The sequence below is a fragment of the Ochotona curzoniae genome, unplaced genomic scaffold (assembly GCF_017591425.1).
Source record: "Ochotona curzoniae isolate NIBS_2020 unplaced genomic scaffold, NIBS_Ocur_1.0 contig_3432, whole genome shotgun sequence".
Lineage (NCBI taxonomy): Eukaryota > Metazoa > Chordata > Mammalia > Lagomorpha > Ochotonidae > Ochotona > Ochotona curzoniae.
The window spans coordinates 3,658,579-3,681,897 of NW_024465859.1; positions in this window are offsets into that span (position 1 = coordinate 3,658,579).

Here is a 23,319-nt window from a genome sequence, read left to right on the forward strand (position 1 = left end):
CTGAGTTGCTTGCCTCAAAACTACTGCAGACACAAGCAATTGAAGTTTTGAGCACAGTGACCTAGTAAAAGAGTTTATAAAACTCATTTAACACATCATGAAGCAGGACATTGAATCAGTGATTCACATTAATAGCGAGGTTATTCCCGGGTTTTGGAGTTGTTCTTCTACATTTATTGATTATTCTGTAGTCTCAACTTATCTTTTGCACCATTGGAAAATTTATTTGTAAAGGAGAATGCAGATACAATGTATGGAGTATCCTGTTGGATTTTTTCCTTTCTTTCTGTAAAGCATGGATTTTTTTCAGTAAGTTCCATTTACACAGCCACTGAACTGTATTTGGGTTGAACTATGTCATCAGTGATAATATTTCTCCATGCAAAACAGAAATAACTAAAAGTAATTGATGTTAATTCATAGGTTAGTTGATAATCTCTAACTTCTCTCTTTGTTTTCTTCACATACCACTTTACCCAATATGCAAAAAGTGGATACCCTGCATGCATTTTTGATAATTTGTGTCATGTTATATTTATGATCTGACAGCTGCTTCCTATTGCATTTTTATTCCTAATTCCTCATCAAAATACTGGAGGAGTGATGAACAGGAGTATGTATTGACTCAGATGATCAACTATTTCAGAGGGATCTTTCTCCATAACTCTTTTCTAAATTCCTTACTAGAATTCTGTAAAGAAATCCTCTTTGATACCATATTCCATTTGGTAGTAAAAGAGAGAGAAGGAGTTTTTGAATCTTTGGTGGGATGCATTTGGGAGTCACCATTAGTAAAAGCCTTCAAACAGTACTTCTGTTTTTTGATGTGGAATCACCTCCATTGTAATCCATTTAGCCTTGAGTTCATATGTAATATTAGAGCCAAATCAGTAATCTTATAATTCTGGATTGCTTCTAGAAATTTTAAAGTTTAAATTTTTTTCACTTTCCTGTGAACAAATCACCTGCATGATAATGTGAAGTGGTTAAAGTCTTAATTGCAATAGCTGTAGGGAATAGGAAATAACTTCAAAAAGCTATTGAATCTTGAAAAAGGAATACAGAAAAAAAAGAATAGATACAAATTATTTTGTTAATTAAATTACACTTGAAAGGAAGCTAGCATTAGTTGAGCACCTCTCATTTAACTGTCATCATGTTATGTTATACTTGGGACATGTACACTCAAAATAAATGCACTTTGAAATGAAGAATCATTATCTTCATTTTACCCATGAAGAAACCAAAGTTCTAGGTTCAAAATCACAAAACTATTAGAAGTATAATAAGTACTCCTGATTCAGACTTCTTTCCCTGTCTATAACCTTGTCTTTCTACACAAATTCCTCAAAATGGGGAAAAGATATACATTATCTGCGACTAAAGAAATTTGACAGAAAATAGCCAAATATAATTTAAATGTATCCCATCTGTGGAATCCCAGGAAAAATGTAGCAAATATGTAGGAATACTGAACTTAAGGTCTTCAGTCTTTTATGATATATTCCAATGTGTAATATGTAAGGATTTTTTTCTGTACAAATTTGAATTACTTGTATATGTAATTTAGAATGAAATAATCTTTCCCATTTTCATAACTTGCAATAAATAATTTGAAAAGAAATTGGCAGATAGTAATTTCATTGATCTTCTGACAAAACTTCACTTAGGTATGTAGTTGCTTGTATCATCATTGCAGAATATAAAAACATCCAATGTTGATATCAGAGTGTAGTCCCTGTAACATGGAATGTTTGAGCATTTATGAAAACAAAAAGCACTGACTTAAAGACTTGTTGCCTAACAGTAACTAAATCTCACATAGAGCTAGCAAATAATTTACAACATGTGGAGATGAAGACATTTCTTTTCCAAGTTCCAATTGAAATTGATCTACCAATGCAAATAAACATTTCCAATGTGTATAATTTGTTTAAGAAAAGAGTAAGAAACGTCAGCATGTTAAGAACCGGCCTCTATTCTGAAATGGAACTGTAACTATTATGAAACACAAAGCTCTTGCTATTTTTATAAACAGCAAACTAGGAAATAGAAGACCTCCCAAATAACTCAAATAAATCTCTTAAACACATATACTGCACTTGCATTACAAGCTAGGAAATGTTTATATTCAAGTGCCTTGAATAATAATGGTTCTTTTTCTTATCAGGCAAGCTGTTTTACTTGCAATGAAAATGGATTGCTAAATAAAAATGTACTTGCATTTTCAAATTGGATTAATAATTATATATTGCTTTTATGCAACACATAAAACAGCTTGACTTTATCTTTCCTTGCGTTTTCTGTGAGAATTTTTTTTTAATTTCTTTCTTCACTAGGAGTGAAAAATATAAACTATAACAATCAGAAAATTTAATTGAAACATAAATAGAATGCACATTTGTGCCTTTGCTGATTCATTCAACTTATGCAGTCATAAACCATATTGCCATTATTTCCTGTATTATATCACTAATTTTTAAAATTTATTTTTATTTGAAAGGTAAATTTTACAGAGAGAGAGAAGAGATAGAGAACTTTTTCTGTATATTGGTTCATTCCCCAAATGGCTGCACTGACAAAATGTAAGATTCTCCTAGGTCTCCTATGTGGGTGACCACATAACATTTAGACCTTTTCTGTATCATTTTAAATATCTTTAAATAAATCATACCTGAATATTTTCAGATGTTTAACGTTTTTGTATTCAATTGCTTCTTTTCCACTTAAAGTTCCTAAATTGCAATAAGTAAAATCATTATACCCTAGGCTAAGTTGCATTGCTAATTAGAAACTATTTTACTTCAAGAAGAGCTACATTTTTGTTAATTTTTAAATATAAATGAAACCATGTGCATGAGCAATCTCTTTTCTATGGCATAGATTACATTTGGTGTAAATGGATTACTACTCACTAAAAGTAATCTTTCCATTCAATTCACAAATCAACACAGATTAAAGGCTTTTATACATATGGATACAGGTGTTAGTCATTCAGATTCCTTTCAGCTACTAAATAGAAAACATAAGGTGTGTTCAATAATAATTTCCCAATTTTCTTCAGACACAAATTTAAACAGCAACACAATTTCAAAATCAAATCTTGCATGTGAATGGAAACGTTATGAGCAATTGTGTCAGAACAGATTAAAATTTAAAAATATGAATGGTGATTCTTGTCCAACTCTTCAGTTGTAGCACATTTTTCCTGTTTCTTTAGATTTTAGCCATGGTCTGGTTACGGACTACTTCAACAAGTCCACTTCATTTAGCACATTCTTTTCCACTCTTTCTGCTTCTCATAATTAACCATTATAGCTCAGCTTTCCTGATTAGCCCTCCACATAGTCACCAAGGGACATTTCCAGTTGCAGCCATTATTTCCATTATGCTTTTCTTGGCATTGAGTTATGTTTTTTTCCTGTCAAGTCTTTATACTTGGGAGAGTAGAAAAACGTGGCATATGGCGTCTAACAGCAGAAAGCAGAGATTGGGATTCTAGTTTTATTAAATATAAATTGTATAATGTGGGAAAACTCATTAATTATATAATCTTATCTATAGATAGGCAACAGAACAAGTGTATTTTTGAAGTTCATGTGTAATAAAAACTCGGAAGTATATAGTTTAGTGTGTATAAGACCTACCTTTTGAAGACATGAAGTCTGAGTAGTAATATTTTCCATCTATTCAATAAAATGTTACTCATCCTTAAAGAGAAATTAAATCTTCTGTTTCAACTAAATGGCCCCAGCTGGAAACCATTATGCTTAGTGAAGTAGGCCAGTCTCAAAAGAACAAACACCTGTTTTCTCTGTTATAAGGCAGCTAATATGCAAAATAAAGCAAATGCATATGATGTTAAACACAAATATATAAAACTGGGCCCGGCGGGGTGGCGCAAGTGGTTAAGGTCCTCGCCTTGCACGTCCAGGATCCCATATGGGTGCCGGTTCTATCCCTGCAACCCCGCTTCCCTTCCAGCTCCCTGCCTGTGGCCCGGGAAAGCAGTCGAGGATGGCCCAAAGCTTTGGGACCCTGCACCCTTGTGGGAGACCCAGAAGAGGCTCCTGGCTTCGTATTGGCATAGCATCGGCCATTGGGCTCACTTGGGGAGTGAATCATCGGATGGAAGATCTTCCTCTCTGTCTCTCCTCTCTGTATATCCGCCTTTCCAATAAAAAATAATAATAATAATAAAAATTTAAAATATATATATATATATATATATATATATATAAAACTCACATAATTGGTCTATGGTTAAGAAACCACCATCTCACATTAGACATCCTGGTTTGAGTCCTCACCCAGCTCCTGGTCCTAGCTTCCTGCTGATGTACAATCTGAATGACAAGAGAAGATGGACCCAGTATTTCGATTCCTGTTAGTCTTGAGTCGTGTGTAGGGGCTAGTTTGAGTTCCTGGAACCCAAATTATATATGACCCAGAATCAGCCATTGTGGGCATTTGGGTAGCAATCAGTGAAAAAGAGCGCAAACACACACCTCCCTCTCTTCTCTTTCCTATCTCCCTCTTACTTTCTTTGAATTTAATGCATAAATAATTATTTTTGAAAAAAATCATTTAATTAATAAAGCACTGATATTTTTTGATGTTAACAATCATCCTCTGTCCCTCCTTATATATTTTAAAATATATTGATCTGATTATTATTTATGTATTTATTATTTTTAGCCTTTTGAAAAGCAGAGATTGAGACAAAGATAGTGGCAGATATAACATGTATTGGTTCACTCCCCACTGCCTCTAATATTTAAGATTAGGTCAGGCAGAAGACAAAGCAGGAACATCAAGTGTTACCATGTGGGTAGCAGTAATCCAAGTACTTTCCTGCTGCTATCAAGGATGCATTACAGCAAACTCATTTAGAAGCAGAGTAACCAGGAGTCTAATTGACACAGCAATTCAAGATGCAGGATTCCCAAGTGGTGGCCTTATCTAATATTCCATAATATTCACACATCTTTTATATTCTTCAAATCTTACATCATGAACTCTTCCTAGGAATAATCATCTTTAACTCATTATATTCCTTTGCAGGTTAATTTGGTATATTGAAATAATAAACTGCAAAAGTCCTCAAGTTATTTTTAAATGTTTATTATTTCTAGTTATTTTCTTATACATGTCTTTAATAATGTTCTATCTTGCTATACTTTCTTTTTTTTCTTTAAAGATTTAATTTTATTTTTATTGGAAAGTCAGATATACAGAGACGAGGAGAGACAGAGAGGAAGATCTTCTGTCTGATGATTCACTCCCCTGGTGGTTTCCCCATGTGCTTGGTGCCATATAGGATGGGAACAGAGCAGGGGAGAGCACTAGGTTAGCATGCAAGCATTAGTGTGCTGGTGGACTGGGCTTAGGGAGCTTCAAATGAGCTTGGATTCTGGGTGGGGGAGGGATAAGGTCCCAGGCCAGCACATGTGCCAGGAGTTTTGAACACTACTGGCATGTAGAGCTCTAGGCCAACACACCACAACACTGGAAGGCTGAGTTTCAGAAGACTGGGCTGGGAAACCCTTGAGCTCCTGGCTTCAGGGACTGTGAATTGCTCAGGGAAGAGGGTATTGGTTTATGTAGGAGGGAAGATGACTGAGCGAGCATGGTGCAGGTGAGAAATGACTTCTGGGGGACTTCCACCAACAAAGTCACTGTACTTATAGGAAAAATAGGCGGCTGAGAATTGTAATTTGGAGGAGGGAAGCTGGAGTACCTTTCTTGGTGACACAGATGCACCAAAACACATGGGAGACCTGAACAAGGCTAGTTAGCATGTACCACAGCTGAACACCACCCACTGGTGCACACTAAAGCAAGGGCTAGGAGCCTACCTTGCAGGGCTAGATCACAGTACTTGTGATGACACACAGTACTCTGTGTCATATCAGGGGATATGTAATGTTAGGTTGGAACATGACACTAACAAGCATGCAAGAGAATCAGGTCTGGGAGCAGATTCTGTGGAGGATATATAGGCCAACTCATTTGGAACTGTAATTTCCACTGGTTTGCTCAAGAACTAGGGGTAGCAAAGGGCTGAGCTAGGCTTGATCATGAAACTCTCCAGTACTCATGGGTGCTAGGATTGGGAACAGGCCAGTCTGATCCAGGCTGCAACACCAACAGGCAAAACCAAAAATAGGGTGTGGGGCAGAATGGACCACAACATCCACCAGCCCATACAAAGGCCAAGACAGAAAGGGCAGACTATGCAGGATAGAGGCCTAACACCCTCTGGCACAACTGAAGATCTGGTTCTTAGAGTGGGCTTGGTGGGGGAACTCCAGAAACTCTCCTGGGAGACCATTGCTTCTGCTGGTAAGCATGTGATTTAGGTTTAGTGTTGGTCAGGCCAGACAAAATAATTCTACCTGTTATCTACTGTGTAGGTTAGTTCTGAGGCCAGAAAGTTAAATAGTCAGGCCTAGGCTTAAAACACTGGCATATTCAAGAACCAGCCTGGAGCTTAGGTCATGCTGTGCTAGGCTATCACACCTACCACTTTTCATAAATTAGAGATGGGGTCAGACTGGGCAGGGCTAGGCTGCAACACCAACCAATAAGAGAGCTGGGACTGGATTCAAGCCAGGACAGGACAGGACAGGATAGACTGCAGCATCTGATGGCAAAGGCCAAGATAGGAATGGGCTATGCGAATCTGGTCAAAGTAACCATTGCACACACAAGATTTGTGGCTGAGAACAGGCCTGGTTTGGAAGCTAAGGCAATTCCCTGGCTGGGTTGTAGTTCCCACTGGTGAGCATGAGACCCAGAATGAGGATGGCAATCTGGAATGATCATGACTGCAGTGGCCCTCGGCATGGGTGTGAACTAGGTCTGGGGTATACCACACTGGGCTGGACTCCAGGATCTGCTGGTGCTCATGAGAGCCAGGATGGATATACAATAAGCTTGGCTAGGTCTTGGCACCTGCTGAATCACACAAGACTTGTGCCTGAGAATGGACCATGTGTGGCTTGGCTGAAGCACCCAAGAGTAAGAACTAGAATAGGTGTGGGGCATTGGGTTAAAGATCCCCGTTTCTGCCTGGACAGGAGGTACACTAAATCTGGTTCAAGGACCCCAGTGTTCATAAGATCTGCCACTGGGAGGAGACCTGTTAGAAGAGCTTGGAGAACTCCTCTGTTAGCATGCAGTCCCTGCAGGTAAACACAAGAATCAAGGCTGAAAGCAGTCCAAACCAGGCCAGGTTACAGTACCTGCCAGCAGACTTATGGGTCAGGACTGGGGAAAGGCCAGGCTAGGTCAGTTCGTAACAACCACTGGCAGATGGGAGAACCAAAATAGGTTGCAGGATAGGCTGGGTTGGGCCGCAACGCTAGCCAGCTCATACTCGGGCTGGGACTGGGAACTGGCATGGCTGGGCTATCCTGTAGCACTCACCAGCATGAACTGGAACTGAAGGCAGACCACAGTGTACCAGGTTACAGCAACCACCAGCAAATGCTGAGTTGAGGGAGGACATGCCAGACTGGGTTGCAGCACCTATAAGCACACACAAGATGAAGTCGGGGAGGGGGATATTGAGTCTGGGGTGAGGCTAGCATGGATTCCCCTGCTGGGCCACTGCTCTCACAGGTGAGTGTGAAAACTGGGACTGGGGCAGAACATCTTAGCAGGGCTACACTACCTATAAGTCTAAAAGTAAACTGGGCTAAGGGGACAGCCAGATTGAGCTAACCAACTATATCTACTGGGCTTATGAATACATGTGTCAGAGTAAATGCAGGCTAGTTGGGCTTTGTAACAGTACCAGCTGGCAAGTGCTGGGATTGGGGGCAAGTCATGTCAAACTGGACTGCAGAACCACTTGAAAAGTATAAAATCCTAGACTTGAAGTGTACCCAGTAGGGAAACTGTGGGCACCTCTCTGATGGTCTATAATTTCCACCTGTGAACGTGAAAACCAAGACTAGGGACAGGCCTGACTAGACAGGCTGAGGCAACTGCTGGCATGAGAATGGGCTCGATAGTGGGGTCGATTGGACTGAGCAAGGATCCAAAACCTACTGATGTGTATAAGAGCTTATTGGGATGTGGGACAGACTGGACCAGCCTTTTGCTTATACTAGCATTCACAGGAACCAGGACTGGTGGTGGGCCTGGTGGGGTTTACTAGGGGTCATTCTAACTAAGTTGCAGTTCCCATTGGTGTACATGAGGGCTAAGTGTGTGATGAGCAAGTTTTGGCTGGGCTGCAGTATCCATTGACTTGTATAAAAGATGAGGCTGGAGACAAAACTGATCCAACAACTGCAACCATCAGTGTGTACATATGCTGATGTGGGTGACAGACTGAGCTAGAATCCATACTGACAAGCACACACAACAGTAAAATCTGGGATTATCTCAGATGAGTTTATTTGGGGTCCTCCCCCAACTGAACCAGGGGATTTAGGAATCCAACCACAGGGAATATTGTAGGATGCTTGGTCTGACCATGTAGTGCATACTTCAGAAAGGAGCCTCCACATTGGCTAAGATAGAGCAGTAGTCAGCATGCCCACATATACATGGAGGATGTGGCAGTCCACTGAGGCCTACACAGGACAATCTGGTACCAGTGCATTGGAAAGAGGACAGAACAAAGTAGTCAGCGACATCAGCCAAGTTTTGACAGACAATATCTGGGCAAATGGGGACGGTCAGGTCTCTTCTACCTTCTCCCAGATATAGAAAGAATAAACAAATTTTATTCAACAATGGTCTTATTCATTTTTCCCTAATCCTCAAAGCTTCCCATCCTAATTGGTGGTCCATATGGGCATGCATCTTTCTCAACTACATAAACATCATCAAAAAGAAAATTAAAACATAAATAAATGAATAAATAAAATGAAAACAACAAAAAAGCCCACAAATTGAATCGCTACATCTTATTTTTCTAATATTTTGTGCCCTTTTTTTTCTTACTGTTTCTATATATTTCTTTAATTTATATATTCTGAGTCATGTAATGGGACAAAATTTTAACAAGTCATTCCTGTGCTTTAAATGATGTTTTCTCCAGGAACACATCCACAATATTATGATTGTGATATGAACTAACTTAATACGTTTCATAAATATTTGAATTAAAGGATGTTTCTATTTATATATAAAATTGTTGAAACATGCAATTTTTTCATAATTTATATTTCCATTATCTTTTCAGAGGCGCCATTTTAATATTTTCTTTTTTTCAGGGTTTTGAAATAACTTATTTTCTCAACGCTAATAAGTGCATTACAGGAAATTGAAAAACAAGAAGCAAAAACAAAGCCATCCACAATCAGAAGCAGTGGAGTTCAACATGTTCTTGTGGGTCCCATGCCTGCACATACAACATCAACTTGAACATGATTGGAATCACTCGGAATGTACGCATCATCATCATACTTGGTCACATTTTGGGAATATTTACTGATTCAAAATCCAAAAGCTGTATGAGTATTTTGATAACCGAGAACACGCTATGCCAACTCAATCTGTTAGGAAAAAAATATATATAACTTTTATTTTACTCAGGGCAAAAAATTAGTATGAGACAAAAATAGCACCAGGCTCTAAATACACGCTTTGGCTGAGTTACAGTTAAGACGCTGCATTCCCTTGATGCCTGGTTTAAAGTGACACACATAGCAATGGTGTATCCTAAGTATTATTTCTAGAATTCATGATCACATTGGCCTTAGTGAGATATTAGCTAGAAGGCATGTTTGTATTTACTTAATACTCTATCACACAGCCAAAGAACTGCACCTGGATGGCCAGCAGCAAAACATAAATCCCACACAGTTCCCCTTCCAACTTCTACTGCCAACCCTGTGAGGAACTTCTGATGCTTGCTGTCCTACAGGTGCAGGTTTAAGATGCAGCCTTTCAGTTATCACAAAAAGATAGATACAAATTAGTTAATTCACTATCTCTGCTTTTTGTTATGCGCTGTCACCCCAGCACATCTATACAGGAAGAGTGACTCTTGCTAAACCCTCTTGAAGGGAGAAGTCACACTACCGGGCTTTGTCCTTGGAAATGGTAGCAGGGAAAGGGGAAAGGCTTGTTGCTAGCTAGCATCTCCACACCCGGAAGATGGCTTTAGGTTATGCCAGTAGGTGTATGTATCTGCCTCTGGATAAAGTACCTGTGCTTATTGTGTGCACAATTCATTTTTATTACATCTATGCTAAATTTATTTCAATATTTTCTATCAAAATAAACTTGTCCATTAATTGTATTTCTTTCCGCCCACCCTTTTGCCTGCTTTTTCTTTGTTTCTATAAATATCCATCCTTTACACAAACCACTCTTGGTCTCTCCATGGCTACATTTTGTAATAATTTTGTTTTTCTTTAACCAGTGTCTATGTATCATAAACAGAATTGGAGAGGGAGGTGATATAATGCTAAAAAAACAAGAAACTAAGAAAACAAGCATGCAGATAAAATTATGAAATAAGGGAACCAGCCAGAAACCCTCTTTCTATATAGAACAGAGGTCAACTCAAGAGACTCACTGCCTCAAGCTTTGATTGAAATGGTTTGGAAGTCAAATTACAGGAATTAATGCAGCATTATCTAACAGCCAGTCATCTTAATAAGCGGAGGCTTGCTGATCAAGAAGCAACAATGTGACCCAAATTCAGAAGTTAGAAACTGACTTTCAATGATATCCTTAAAGCACCCAGATCTGGCTACTAGAAGATGTTGGAATAGGGTGAGGACATCTTAAAATGAATATCACAGTCCAATGAAGGTCTATTGGAGAAGCAAAGAGGGTGTGGTTCGGGAAAATAGGAATGGGCATGCTAATGGCAGAGAGACACATGGAGACACATGAACATGGGGAAGCATCAGAGACAGCAGTGTGGTGCTGCGTTGATCAGATACCACAGAACTCCACTAGCAGTCAAATAGGAAGGAGAGGTCACGAGGGAATTCAGAAGGTGAACAAATGCCATCAGATTGTGGTTTTGTTGCTTTTTAAATCCAATTCCAAGCCAAAACAGAGTGGTGGAGCCCTTTCAGATGGGTGTGGAAACATGGTGCATTTTATGGCACATAACCTGACCAGTGTCAGACTGGGTGCCATTTTAAGTTCTCTGGCAAAGCTCCGGGGGTTGGGGGGGGGGGCAGTGAGTTGCACATGTATAAATTCATCCAACACAAATCATTGCACTGGTCCCAGCAGGAAAATAATACAGATTCTGTGTTCCATGGATTCCATCCAAAATAGGTCTGTGATGCCTCCAGACCTAATTGTCAGCATGTTCCACCAAGAAGAAAAAGCAAAATATAACCACATGATGGGTACCTTTGGTAGCACAGTGGTCTAGTTTAAAGTCCCAGCTGGTATCTCCTGAATCCTGGGTACTGAAGAAACTGAGCAAGATAAAGGCTGGACAGTGGTGTGGCCATAACATGACATCAGAAGGGGTGAACAGAAGTGACACTGGAGCCCCAGATTCAGAGGCTATGGCAGAAGCTTAGCACAGGAACACAGAAATGAAAATTGCTGAATGGATGGGATGAATGAAGCAGAGAATGGGCACTGAACAAGCTCAGCAAAGTCCATCTGTATACCTAGATGACACAGTTTAACATCGACCCTGGGAAGAATCCACTCAACCTAGTTGCAACGGCCAGAAGCAATAGAAGAAGCACAAGCAAAATGAAGTTAGTAATGTTTCCCATGAAAAGGAGCAAAGTCTATGTCAGCCTCAGAGTTAAACGAGGAAGACAATGAGGAACTTCTAGAATAGAATTAGAAAAGCACGTATAACAAAGCTCCTTACAAGGAGCTACAGCACACACAGGGGTTCTAGGAATTGAAGGAATACATTACACAGGAAAGAGCAAGAAGAAGCAAAATCAAATTGAATTACTAGAAATGCAAAACACAATACAGCAACTTAAAAACTCCGATTGAAATCAATAATAAAATGAGTGTGGCAGAGGAAATAATTTCAGAACTGTAAGACTCCACATGCAACAATGCTAAGACAGCCTGAAGCGGAATGTAGTAAAGCTAAGCAAACTGTACAAGAATTAAGTGATATCATTAAAAGGCCAAACATAATAAGAATTATGGATGAAGACACAGAAAGAGGGCCTGGGTTGAAAGATGTATTCAATGAAATAATAAACGCGAATTTCCTAAACATGGACAAAGAAAAGGGAAACAAATACAGGAAGGGCAGAGGACCCACAGTAGACTTCGCCAGAAACAATGCTGGCCAGAGCACATAACAGTCAAACTCTCTTTGGTTGGATATAAAGTGAAGATATTTAAATATGCATGTGAGATACATCAAATAATTAATAGAGGAATGCCAGTCAGACTTACAGTTGACATCTCAGGGAAATCCCACTGGCCAGAGTAGGAGTGACATATTCTAGATCCTAAAAGAGGGTAAAATAAATAAATAAATAAAGTCACTCCAGAACTGCATACCCAGAAAAGCTCTATTGTCTTTGGAAATGAAATAAAAACATGTCTCTGTCCCGACCTGCAGGACAGAGGGTGGAGTGGGAATGCCAGGCTGCTAGCCCCGGGCTGCTGGCCCAAGAAACACATGGACATGCATACTTGGTGGAAAAGAGTGCCTCATGCTCTTTATTTTACTCCTCATATATATACCTTCTTCTCTAGGGGAAGAAGAGGGGGGCGGGAGTCTCATGGAACTAATTATTTTCATTAAAGATGCGGAGGAACTAATCATCTATATTGAAACAGGGGAGGAACTAATCATTTGAACAGGAACAAGGGTGGAGGTTCTATTCCGCTTGCTCTACACAGGATGTCCTGGCCTAATATCCTGCTTGCTGTGGCCCTGCTTGCCCTAGGCAGGCTTTGCAATGCAACAGGCTGTCAGGTAGGCCAAGTCTAAGGCCCATAAGTCTGTGGCTCCTAACACTTCTCAAAGAAAAACTGAAAGAGTTTGCCTCTACCAAACCTGCCCTACAAATGCATCTCTGTTTGTAGCAGCACAGTCCATAATAGCGAAGTCATGGAAGCAAACCAGAAGCCCATTCAAAGAGGAACAGATAAGCAACTTTGGTACCGCTACTCCATGGATATTACACAGCTATCAAAGAAACAAGCAAATAAAAAAGGCTTAGAGACCGTTGTGCTTAGTGAAACAAGTCAATTCCAAAAGGACAAATGTCATATATTCTCTATGATATAAGACAGCATTCATGCAAAATACAAAACAAATAGAAATATAGGTAAACATGTATATATGCATATTCTCAAAGATGAACCATGTGATTGAGACTAACATACAGGAAGTGAAAATATATTGCAGTATGCATTCCTACTCCAAAATAAAAACAAAAACGAGAACTCCCAATTAAACTATTTAATATTCCTTGAAGATATGATACTAGGTTTTCTACCATTGTCTGTACCAAAGATGCCATGATGGACTTAAATTGCAGAATGTTGGACTTGTAACTGTTGCTGAAGGAACATGTTATTATGGAGGAAAATGGTGAGTGGGAGAGGAAGTTGAAGAGAGGAATGCCTATACCTACAAGATGATATGAAAAAATGATAAAAACAATTTTAAAAATACAAAAAAAAAATGAAAAAGGAACTATTAGTCCCTGAAGGACATACTCTCCTATAGTATTAGTGTGTCTAATAGTCCCATGCTGTGAGTGGATTGCTCACTCTTATAAGTACACTATGTGAAATCTGGTATCAGTAAATAAAGATTTTGAAATTCCATTCGTGAATGAAACCCATTATGATAGAAAGAAGAAGCAGTCATCAGTCTTGGGGATTTCATGTAGATTTCTTATCCTGATATGTTTTTTTTATGGAAAGCGACTACTGATCTGAAGAAAGACTTCATGCCTGGATGCCAGTGTGCCTCATGATTAAGAAATGGACAAGCGATCTGATACTCGATTATATAATCGTCTTTCAGTAAGTCCCATCTTTTCATTCTGCTTCTTACTCAGTAAAGACTCTTAGAACTGAAGAATAATCTGATTTCCCTTTACTTACATTTAAATGTAGAACCACAGTAAGTAGGAATTTCTTGCATTAGCTAACTGTTAACTAAAATTACAATATTTCTGATACAGTCTAATTTCATAAGGGGACATAAAAGAATGCTCTGATTCAATATTATCGCTTCTCAAACATCTCAGTTCTGAGTGTAGTTTGATTAAGTTTTCAGTCTTTTATTACTCAATGCATAATACTTTGGGGACAAAGCCCCTGACTTCAGAGTGATGAAATTTAACCCTTAGTGCCTTATTAGTTTCTTGCTTAGTTGATTTTTACTCCCTCATAATGTGTATGGTTTGTTGACATCCTAAATTGAATTGGTATCATAAATATCACAAACACATTCATATCGTACCTCAAAATATTTGTTAGTGTGAACTAATATTTTATAATTGTTTTCAAGCATAAGTGTGCATTAGAATCAACAGGAGTACTTGTGAACTATGAATTTCTGGCCTGTCTTTCAGAGTTTATGATGCAGTCTTTCTGAATGGAGCCTAAGGGTATGAGTTTCTAACACTGCTTCTGCTTTCCTGAGGAAAGCACTTTAGCAATAACATAATAGCGTTTAACATGCTAAATATTAGAAAAAGCGGCTAATGTAGAATGCTGGTTTCAACTCCATGAAAAGCTAATAATTATAAATGGATCAGTTGGTGATAATAACTGAAAACTAAACATCACAAGCATACTAGAACACACATTTTATTTGTGAATTTGAAACACTGACTCTCAGGACAGGTATTTGGCCTATGATGGAGCACTACTTGAAAGGTGAATGCCCATATCCTATGCTGCAATTCCTGGGTTCACTTCCTAGCCCATACTCAGCTCTAACTTTAAATGTATCCACATCCTGGGAGACATATTAAGGTCACGTACTCAGTGTGTGTCACCCAAAATGAGGATCTGGATTGAAGTTTTCAACACACGACTCTTACTTGGCCTAGTAACTGTTATTACTAGCATTTGGTAAGTGAATCAGAGTATAGGAAGGTCTCTCTCTCTCTTAAATACATAAAAAATATTGTGAAATTATTATTATTATTATATTTTACTTATGTTGTATGTCAGAGTCATGAATTGAGGAGGGAACACGCACAGAAAGATCTTTTATCTGCTGATTCATCCCCCAAATGATCACCTGGCCATCATTGGATCAGGTCAAAGACAAAAGCAAGGAGCTTCACTTAGGTCTCCTACACTGACAGCAGGGACCCAAACACTGGAGAGATTTTTTTGCTACTATTCTTAGGTTATCAGAAGGGAACTGGATCAGAGCTGGAACAATCAGGATGTGAGCTGATACTCATACTCATACGGATTGCCAGTGACTCAAGCAGCAGCTTAATCCACCACACCACAATGCCAGCCTCAATAGCGACTATCTAGATAGCAAAGATAAGTTCAGTGTGTCAACACTTACCTTCTGTCCTATGGTAAACAGAACATTGAATAAAGACATTAAGCAGGGAAGGAATACTCCCTTATACGCTAATAAAAATAGTAAAAGAAAAAAAATTACTTTGAGATACTTTTAAATTTTTTCCTCAAGAAATCTTGCTTCTATCAGAGAAAATGAAGATGTACCTCCAGTGGGCCCTTCTTTATGAAGTCCACCATGCTTACAACAGTTTTTTTTTGTTTTAAGTTCACAAATTTAATCATTAAAAGGAAGTAATTTCGCTGTTTTATACCCTACCAGCCATGTGTTTTGTGACAGCAATATTTTGAATAAATTAGTTACTGTATGTGTAAAAAGTAGAAATCACACCCATTTTAAAATACTGGGAATTATAAGTGTCTTATTAATGTTATGAAATATTTACTTATTTTCTCTACTTCTCTAGTCTCATCCATTTGTTCTTTTTATTTCTGCTTTTTTCTTCTTTTTTCTTTTCTTTTCTTCCTCTCTCCCTCTCTTTCTCTCTTCCTTCCTATCTATGTTTTACTGAGATGTTTATGGCAGACACTTTCTCCACACTGTCACTGATCTGTTTTTTTTTTTTTATCCCAATGGTGCAATGATGTAGCATGAAAATATGAAATTACCGTTAGTTGTGTTTTTATTTTGAATCTTTATACTATTTGAGTTTGGGAAATTTGCTGTATTTATTCACTAGTACTTGTTCATTAATACTGACATGGTTCATTTTGGATTTGGTCTTCCGTTTGATTTAAGAAATGCATTTATTGCTTTCCATTTTCCACATGGCTACCCAGTAATACAAACACCACTTCTGCAAAGTTTATCCATTTCGCATGATTTCACATTGGTCTTCTGTGTGTGTGTTCATTTCCATAGGAATTGAAACTATTTCTCAGTTTCCTATTCTGACGTTTTGAGTGTCTTTGTTTAATTTGGGAGTAAAAATGCATATTTGCATATTGCAACATTTCCTTACTTCCCAGTATGCTAGTCACCATCATTCAGTTCAAATGTGAAAATATATGCATATACTCATTCATTTATATACCTTTTTATTTGTGTTTTTCATGAATATGATATTCACATTGGTAAAGACAGTGATAATATGATTTTTTTTTTCTTTTTAATTTGAATTCCACTAATTACTTTTTCTGGCTCATTAGCTCTAGTGAAGATTAGCGATACTATGTTGGATAGCACTGGTGACAATGGACATTTTTCTCTAGTTGTATAGCTTGATGTTAAAGTTTCCAGTCTTTTCCCATTTGGTATTACACTGACATTGTTTTGTTGTTGTTGTTTGTTCATTTGTATTGTATATTGCTTTGTGTTTTAAAGATGTCCTATTAAGCCTATTTTGCTTAGGGCTTTTGGCTTGAAGTGGTGTTAGAGTTTATCGGATGTCTTTTATTCATGCCAGATAGAGCAGTAACAGTCCCACTGCAAAACATGCGAAGGAGCAATGCTATTCTGTGACTGATTTAGCTGATATTTTATTTATAATTTATGTATTTTTTAAAAAATCAGAGTCAATATGCACTAATTTTGATCAATTCCAGTAGAAATTTACTATGTCATCACAGAAATATTTAAACTGTTCTAGGAATTTACTTGATATAAAAAGTTTTAATGTGAGTTAATTAAAAAAATATTGCTATAATCAAGTAATGTGACTTAATTAAAAATACTCCTACATCAGGTTTTCTAACTTTGCCTATGCTTACTAACTCTAGAAACATTTAAATATCAGAAGCATAAACTTGTAATTTATACTAATAGTCTTGTGCTGATATAGGGAAAATCTCTAGGAGGGGAAAATGGAGAAAGAGGAAGAGAATTGGGAGGGATGCATCCCTATACCTACTAAACTATCTTGTGGAAAACAATAGAATTTTTTTAAAAAAAAAGGACCAAGGGCCCGGCGGCGTGGCCTAGTAGCTAAAGTCCTCACCTTGAACACCCTGGGATCCCATATGGGCACCAGTTCTAATCCCAGCAGCTCCACTTCCCATCCAGCTCCCTGCTTGTGGCCTGGGAAAGCAATCGAGGACAGCCCAAAGCCTTGGGACTCTGCACCCGCGTGGGACACCCGGAAGAAGTTCATGGATCGTGGCTTCGGATCGGCATAGCATTGGCCGTTGCGCTCACTTGGGGAGTAAATCATTGGACGGAAGATCTTTCTCACTGTCTCTCCTCCTCTCTGTATATCTGACTTTCCAATAAAAATGAACCTTTAAAAAATAATAAAATAAATAAAAAATGGACCAAATACATGAGATAATCTCACTCATCCTTTAGAAGTTTTACACTTAGCATTTGACCTTGGTTTTACTAACATTCTTATATATCTTATCAAGAGATAAAGAATTGTATTTTGTTATTGAAATTTATTTTCAAATGGCTGAGTATGATAAATATGTAAATTGTATTAGTATTTTAGGATTTCGATCTTTGGAGTCTCAAAATCTTAGATAATGCTGAATAAAAGAGTTACTAATTGCTTTTCATTTTAAGGAGAGAAAATCACAATGAAAGGGTATATTATATGTAAAGAAATTTAACTAAAAATAATGGACAGATATTGATCGTAATCTCTGAATTGATTTCACTTTTTTCAGGATAAGAATTTACGGGAACTAACTAGATGTCATCTGGAAAAGAAATCTAGGAGTGAGAAATTACAGTGCAATACTTTATGATTTTCATGCGGATGGGATTCTCTAAGATGTCTGAGGAGCATCCATGAAAGAAAGTGCACAGGTGAGCTAACTTAATTTAAAAATAATGTGCCTCACGTAAGGATGTGTATGTGTGTGTGTGTGTGTGTGACGTAGGGCACTAGGATGTCCCTACATTCTTGATATTATAATTGTTAAAATTAGTTGAAAAACTCTGTAGCTTTTTGTACGTTTTTCACCTCATCAATTGTCACAACAGTTGTGGCTTCACATCAGATGCAAATCCATGATGGCAGAACTCAGTCCAACTTTGCATCATAGATAACAGGAACACAGCTACTACTTGAACCATCACAGTTACTTCCCTGGTGCACAGTTGCAAAAGGCCAGGATTAGAACTCAAGTTCCCCATGTGGGACATAAGCAGCAAAGCCCATCACCAATCATTTCTTAAAATGTGCTATTCCATTTGCCTTTCTGCATGTTCAAGGCCAAATTCTTTATAATGCTCATGAATATAAATTTCAGTGTTCGGGTGCTTAGAATCACATATGGCAAGTTAATTTTTCCAGAGTAAATGATTTTTAAAAAGCAGGTTATGAAAGCATAAGTTACACCTGCAGTTTATTTGGTTGGGATTGATTTTCCTATTGAATCTTCTACTACTTCTTAATACTGCTGTGTGCGTGTCTTTCACATCTGCCGTATTTTAGATTCCATTTTAACAAAATTCTAATGACTATAATTAGTAGTCTAAAAATAAGTGCTTCAATGTCCTAAGGGGAAGCTGAGGCATATAAAGTCAATTTGTTCCTATATAGTTCATTTTTTCTTCAAGTAGCTAAAGGGAATTTCAATAAAATCCATGTAAAATGTTCATGTTTGCTGATGCTTCTTTTGTATGAATTAAGCTTAATCAGAAAACATAATGGGAATTTTTAGTTCCTAAATTGGACACTTTGTTTTGTATGATGATTTCCATTGGACAAAAGCCACAGGCATTTGCAGTTTTAGTGTATTTGCTGCATTGTACAAATGAGCTGAATCATCAGTTTGCATGAGACAAAACTTCCCTTTACTAGGAATTAAATTCTCAAAAAATAAGTGCAATGATTACATTATTTTAAAGATAAATATCAGTTTGTTTCCTTGGCCAAAAAAGTTAGGTTAATATCCAGCAATAATATCACCTGTTCATAGAACATTTGACTCTTATTCTACATAATTGCAATAACATTTCATGAAAGTTGTACATCCAAAGAGCAACCGAGAGAAAGAGATAGAAACAAGAATATTGAGAAAAATGCAAACTTACTAAATAATATCAACTCAAATGCTTAGAAACCTTTCTAGAGTCTTAGGACCAAGTAAGTATATATATGTACCTTTCGACACACTTGATACTAATGTGGCCTTGGAACCTCCCATTATCCCTTAATCTTGGCTTCCCTGGATACCCAAACTACAGAGATAATGGTTTCTTGATTCAGAACAAACTACTAAGTGGAATCTGATATACTTTTAGCTTGACAGGTAAGGCAATTCTTTTTCCTGTAAATCGCTCTGTGTATTCTAATACACTGTCCACGTTGCCTGCACACCCACTATCTTGTAGGGAATTGAAAACAGATACTCCTAAAGTAATCTGAGAAGCAGCAATGGCTATTTTGCATCATTGATACTTATTTTTGTTTTATTTTCCTGTTTAAAATGTCTCATTTACATTTAAATGCCTTCATTTCACTTAAAAAAATCTGTTTAGGCAAAACTTTTCCTGCTGCTTTTATTTGTAATTCTTCAATTATATAGATTCTTCATTTTATTGTCACTAGGATGAACTAGTTTTCATCATCATTAAACAAAACAATTTTCCTGCCTTTGTAGACCCTAATTATAAGACAGAAGTTAGGGTTTTTTTCCCACTTTTTTTACGTTTTATTATTATCATTTCATGATACAGTTCCATATTCCCTTATCCCCTCCCCAATTCCCTCCACCCACCTGGTTCCTCTATATCATTACAAAGTATAGTTTTTCATACAAAGTCATATGTCCATCATGGCAGGCATGGACAATGGCAGAGAGTCCAGAGTCCTATTGTCAAGATATAGTAAACAGTTTCATTGTAAGTCCATCTTTGTCTGGAAACAGAAATGCATATTATACTGCCTCCTCACATCTGGATGTTAGTCTCCTTTTCACAGCTACTGTAGATCCCCTCAAATGAAAAGTCATGATACAAAATCAACAATAGAAAGAAACGTAGAAATTTGCAATGCCATGAAGTTAAATGGCATGTTACTAGATATGACAGTCTCCATTACACAGCTACTATACATCCCCTTAAGCAAACAAAAAGCTGGAAGCAGAGCTGGATCAGGCCAAAAAAAGTATTCAAGAATTGAAAAACACTATTAAGAGGCCAAATCTAAGAGAAGTTAGTTTTTAAAAATTATTTATATGCTTAAATAGTTTCAGATTCAGGAAATAATTAATTTATCTGCACTTTACACATAGATTTACACAAAAACATATGATTTCAAAATATTGGAACTCTATTCAGTCATAAACAATGAAGCAAGAGCCCAGTGCAATAGCCTAGTGACTAAAGTCCTCACCTTGAATGCACCAGGATTCCATATGGGCACCAGACTTCCCATTCAGCTCCCTGCTTATGGCCTGTGAAAGCAATCCAGAACTGCCTAAGGCGTTGGGAACCTGTACCCACATGGGAGACCTGGAAGAGTCTCCTGGCTTCAGATCAGCTCAGCTCCGGCCATTGTGGCCACTTGGGGAAACAATCAGTGGATGGAAGATCTTCTCTGTGCTCCTCCCTGTATATCTGACTCTCCAATGAAAATAAATACACACATTTATATACACACACACAATTAATATTAAAAAATGAAGCTTATATTCAGGGAACCCATCACCCCCATCTGGCTAACTAATTAGTAAAATGATTTACGTATACAGGTTGAACATAAATGATAAGATTAATTTCATTTGGTATTGAATTTGAACAATTAGCCTATGCTATTACATTAACTTGAACAACTTTTATCTTAATTAAGACACTATCAAATTATTTAGCACAATGCATGACCTTTACCAGGATGTAAATATTTTACAGTTTATAAAATATTATTTCGTAAAGCAGCTGCTTGGAGGCACGGAACAATCCTATGACACTGGCGTGAGATAGATATGGACTGTCATTCACTGCAGGAGGTATGGAGCCTCCGAGAGGTAGAATGTAACTGTGGAATTCTGGAAATTATTGAAATGTTTGGTTCAAATGTCACATGCAGAAATTCAATTTTTTAATAGGCATGTTAAAATAATATGGCTTTCCAGAAGCTTGTAATTTTGTGTAGCATGCTTTCCTGTGGACAGACACTGCTGCTGAAACAATCCAAAACTAGTTGGGAGTGTTGGTGTGAAGCCCTCAGACTGGGTCTGCTTGCCTTATGTGTACCCAAAGCCAGTCAATGATAGCAGGATAAACGGAAAAGGTAGATATTCATCGGAAAGGGCAGAAAAAGGAGCCTGAAAACTATAGCTTACTTCCCAGGATCTTTAACATGTTAGCAGTGAAACTGGGTTTGAGAGATGCATGACTGCCCAGGTCCGTATTCCAGGTTTGTCCATGCTGATCGGGGCCCTCCGGTGTGTGATCCAGGTGCTCTTTAGGGAGTCTGTGACGGTCAGGTGAGCTCCAGTGTATCCAGGGGTCAAATGAAGCTGACAATTACATTCCCCCAGATGAATCCCTCCAGACAAGATTGACCATCCAGGTTTTTTAGTATTTAAGAAGCCAGTGGCTCTGAATACTGTGATGAGAAGTTTGTAGGGTCACTGTGCTTTTCTTTAATCCATACTCTGCTAATTCTTTTTTGTTAAAGGACAGACAAGGACACCTGGGGCTGAGGGAGAAAGAGACCTGGCTGAGCTGTGCTTTTATATTTTACGGGTTGGATTTAATATCATCCAATCATTTAGGAATTCAGGAAAACAAAAAGTAGTTAAGTCTTCCGTTAACACCTCTTAAAGCTGTGATATACCGCATTGGCCTGCAAATTTTATTTTGCAACTGAGGGAAAGATGGTAAGAACTCAGATAAGATGTCAGTAATCAAATGCCTACTAAGTTGTTCAACAAGCTTAAATATAATAATTTTTCACTTTATTTTTACTTGAACCACCCCATTATAGCTTTTCCTCTAATCCATTTTTATTTTCTTCACAAGGCCTCCCTCTGTTCTTAGTATCGTGTTCTACATGGGTAAACATTTGGAGATTCAGTTTGCCTACCCAGAATTTATTTCATCCAAATTGCTTCCATTGTACTAGTCAAAAAGATGCGTGTTGTACATAAGTGAATTTGGAACATTCACAAAGAACAGTCATGACAAACTGAAAATTAGAGCTTCACTGCCGCCACCTTTATTTTGAATTGCAAAACATATTACATATTTGTGAAATGATATACATGTGTTAATTATGTAAGCTGCATGGATTCCTATTAAGTTAAAAGATTCAAAATTTCCCTTCTGACACCATCAACTAACTAAGAGTTCAACCTAGATGTCACAACTCAGTAACCTAAATACACTTTCAAAAATATTCAAGATTAAATTAAATCAGCTTCTATTTCAAAATTATATTAGATGTGGAATAAATGTATGATTACTTTTCCTAGCCCTGTGAAATTAAAAAAATAATTTTGAAACATTTCTATATTTTGTATTCAAACTAACCCAAAGGGAAGATGAGAATGAACTATCATTTATTTTGTCTGGCTATTATACCATAAACGAGTAATACAAAATGGAGAATAGTATAACAAATATTGAAAGTGTTAGCAATGTGTGCTGACTTCCCAAGTTATAAAAATGTTTCTTACATTTGCAAATAAAACAGAACTATTTACTCACATTACCTGATAAATATAAACATATTACAGAAGAAACCACAATTTAGGTTTTAGAAATGTGAATATTTTCTCTGTATAAATAGATGATACATTGATACACAGAGATGCATGGATAGGCAGTTATAAGTAGATAAACATATGGATGACTAAATTCCTCTCCATGCGCATTTTTTTATATTGCCTGAACATGTCTAGATAAAGTTCCTTTGAACCTGTGACTTTATTCCG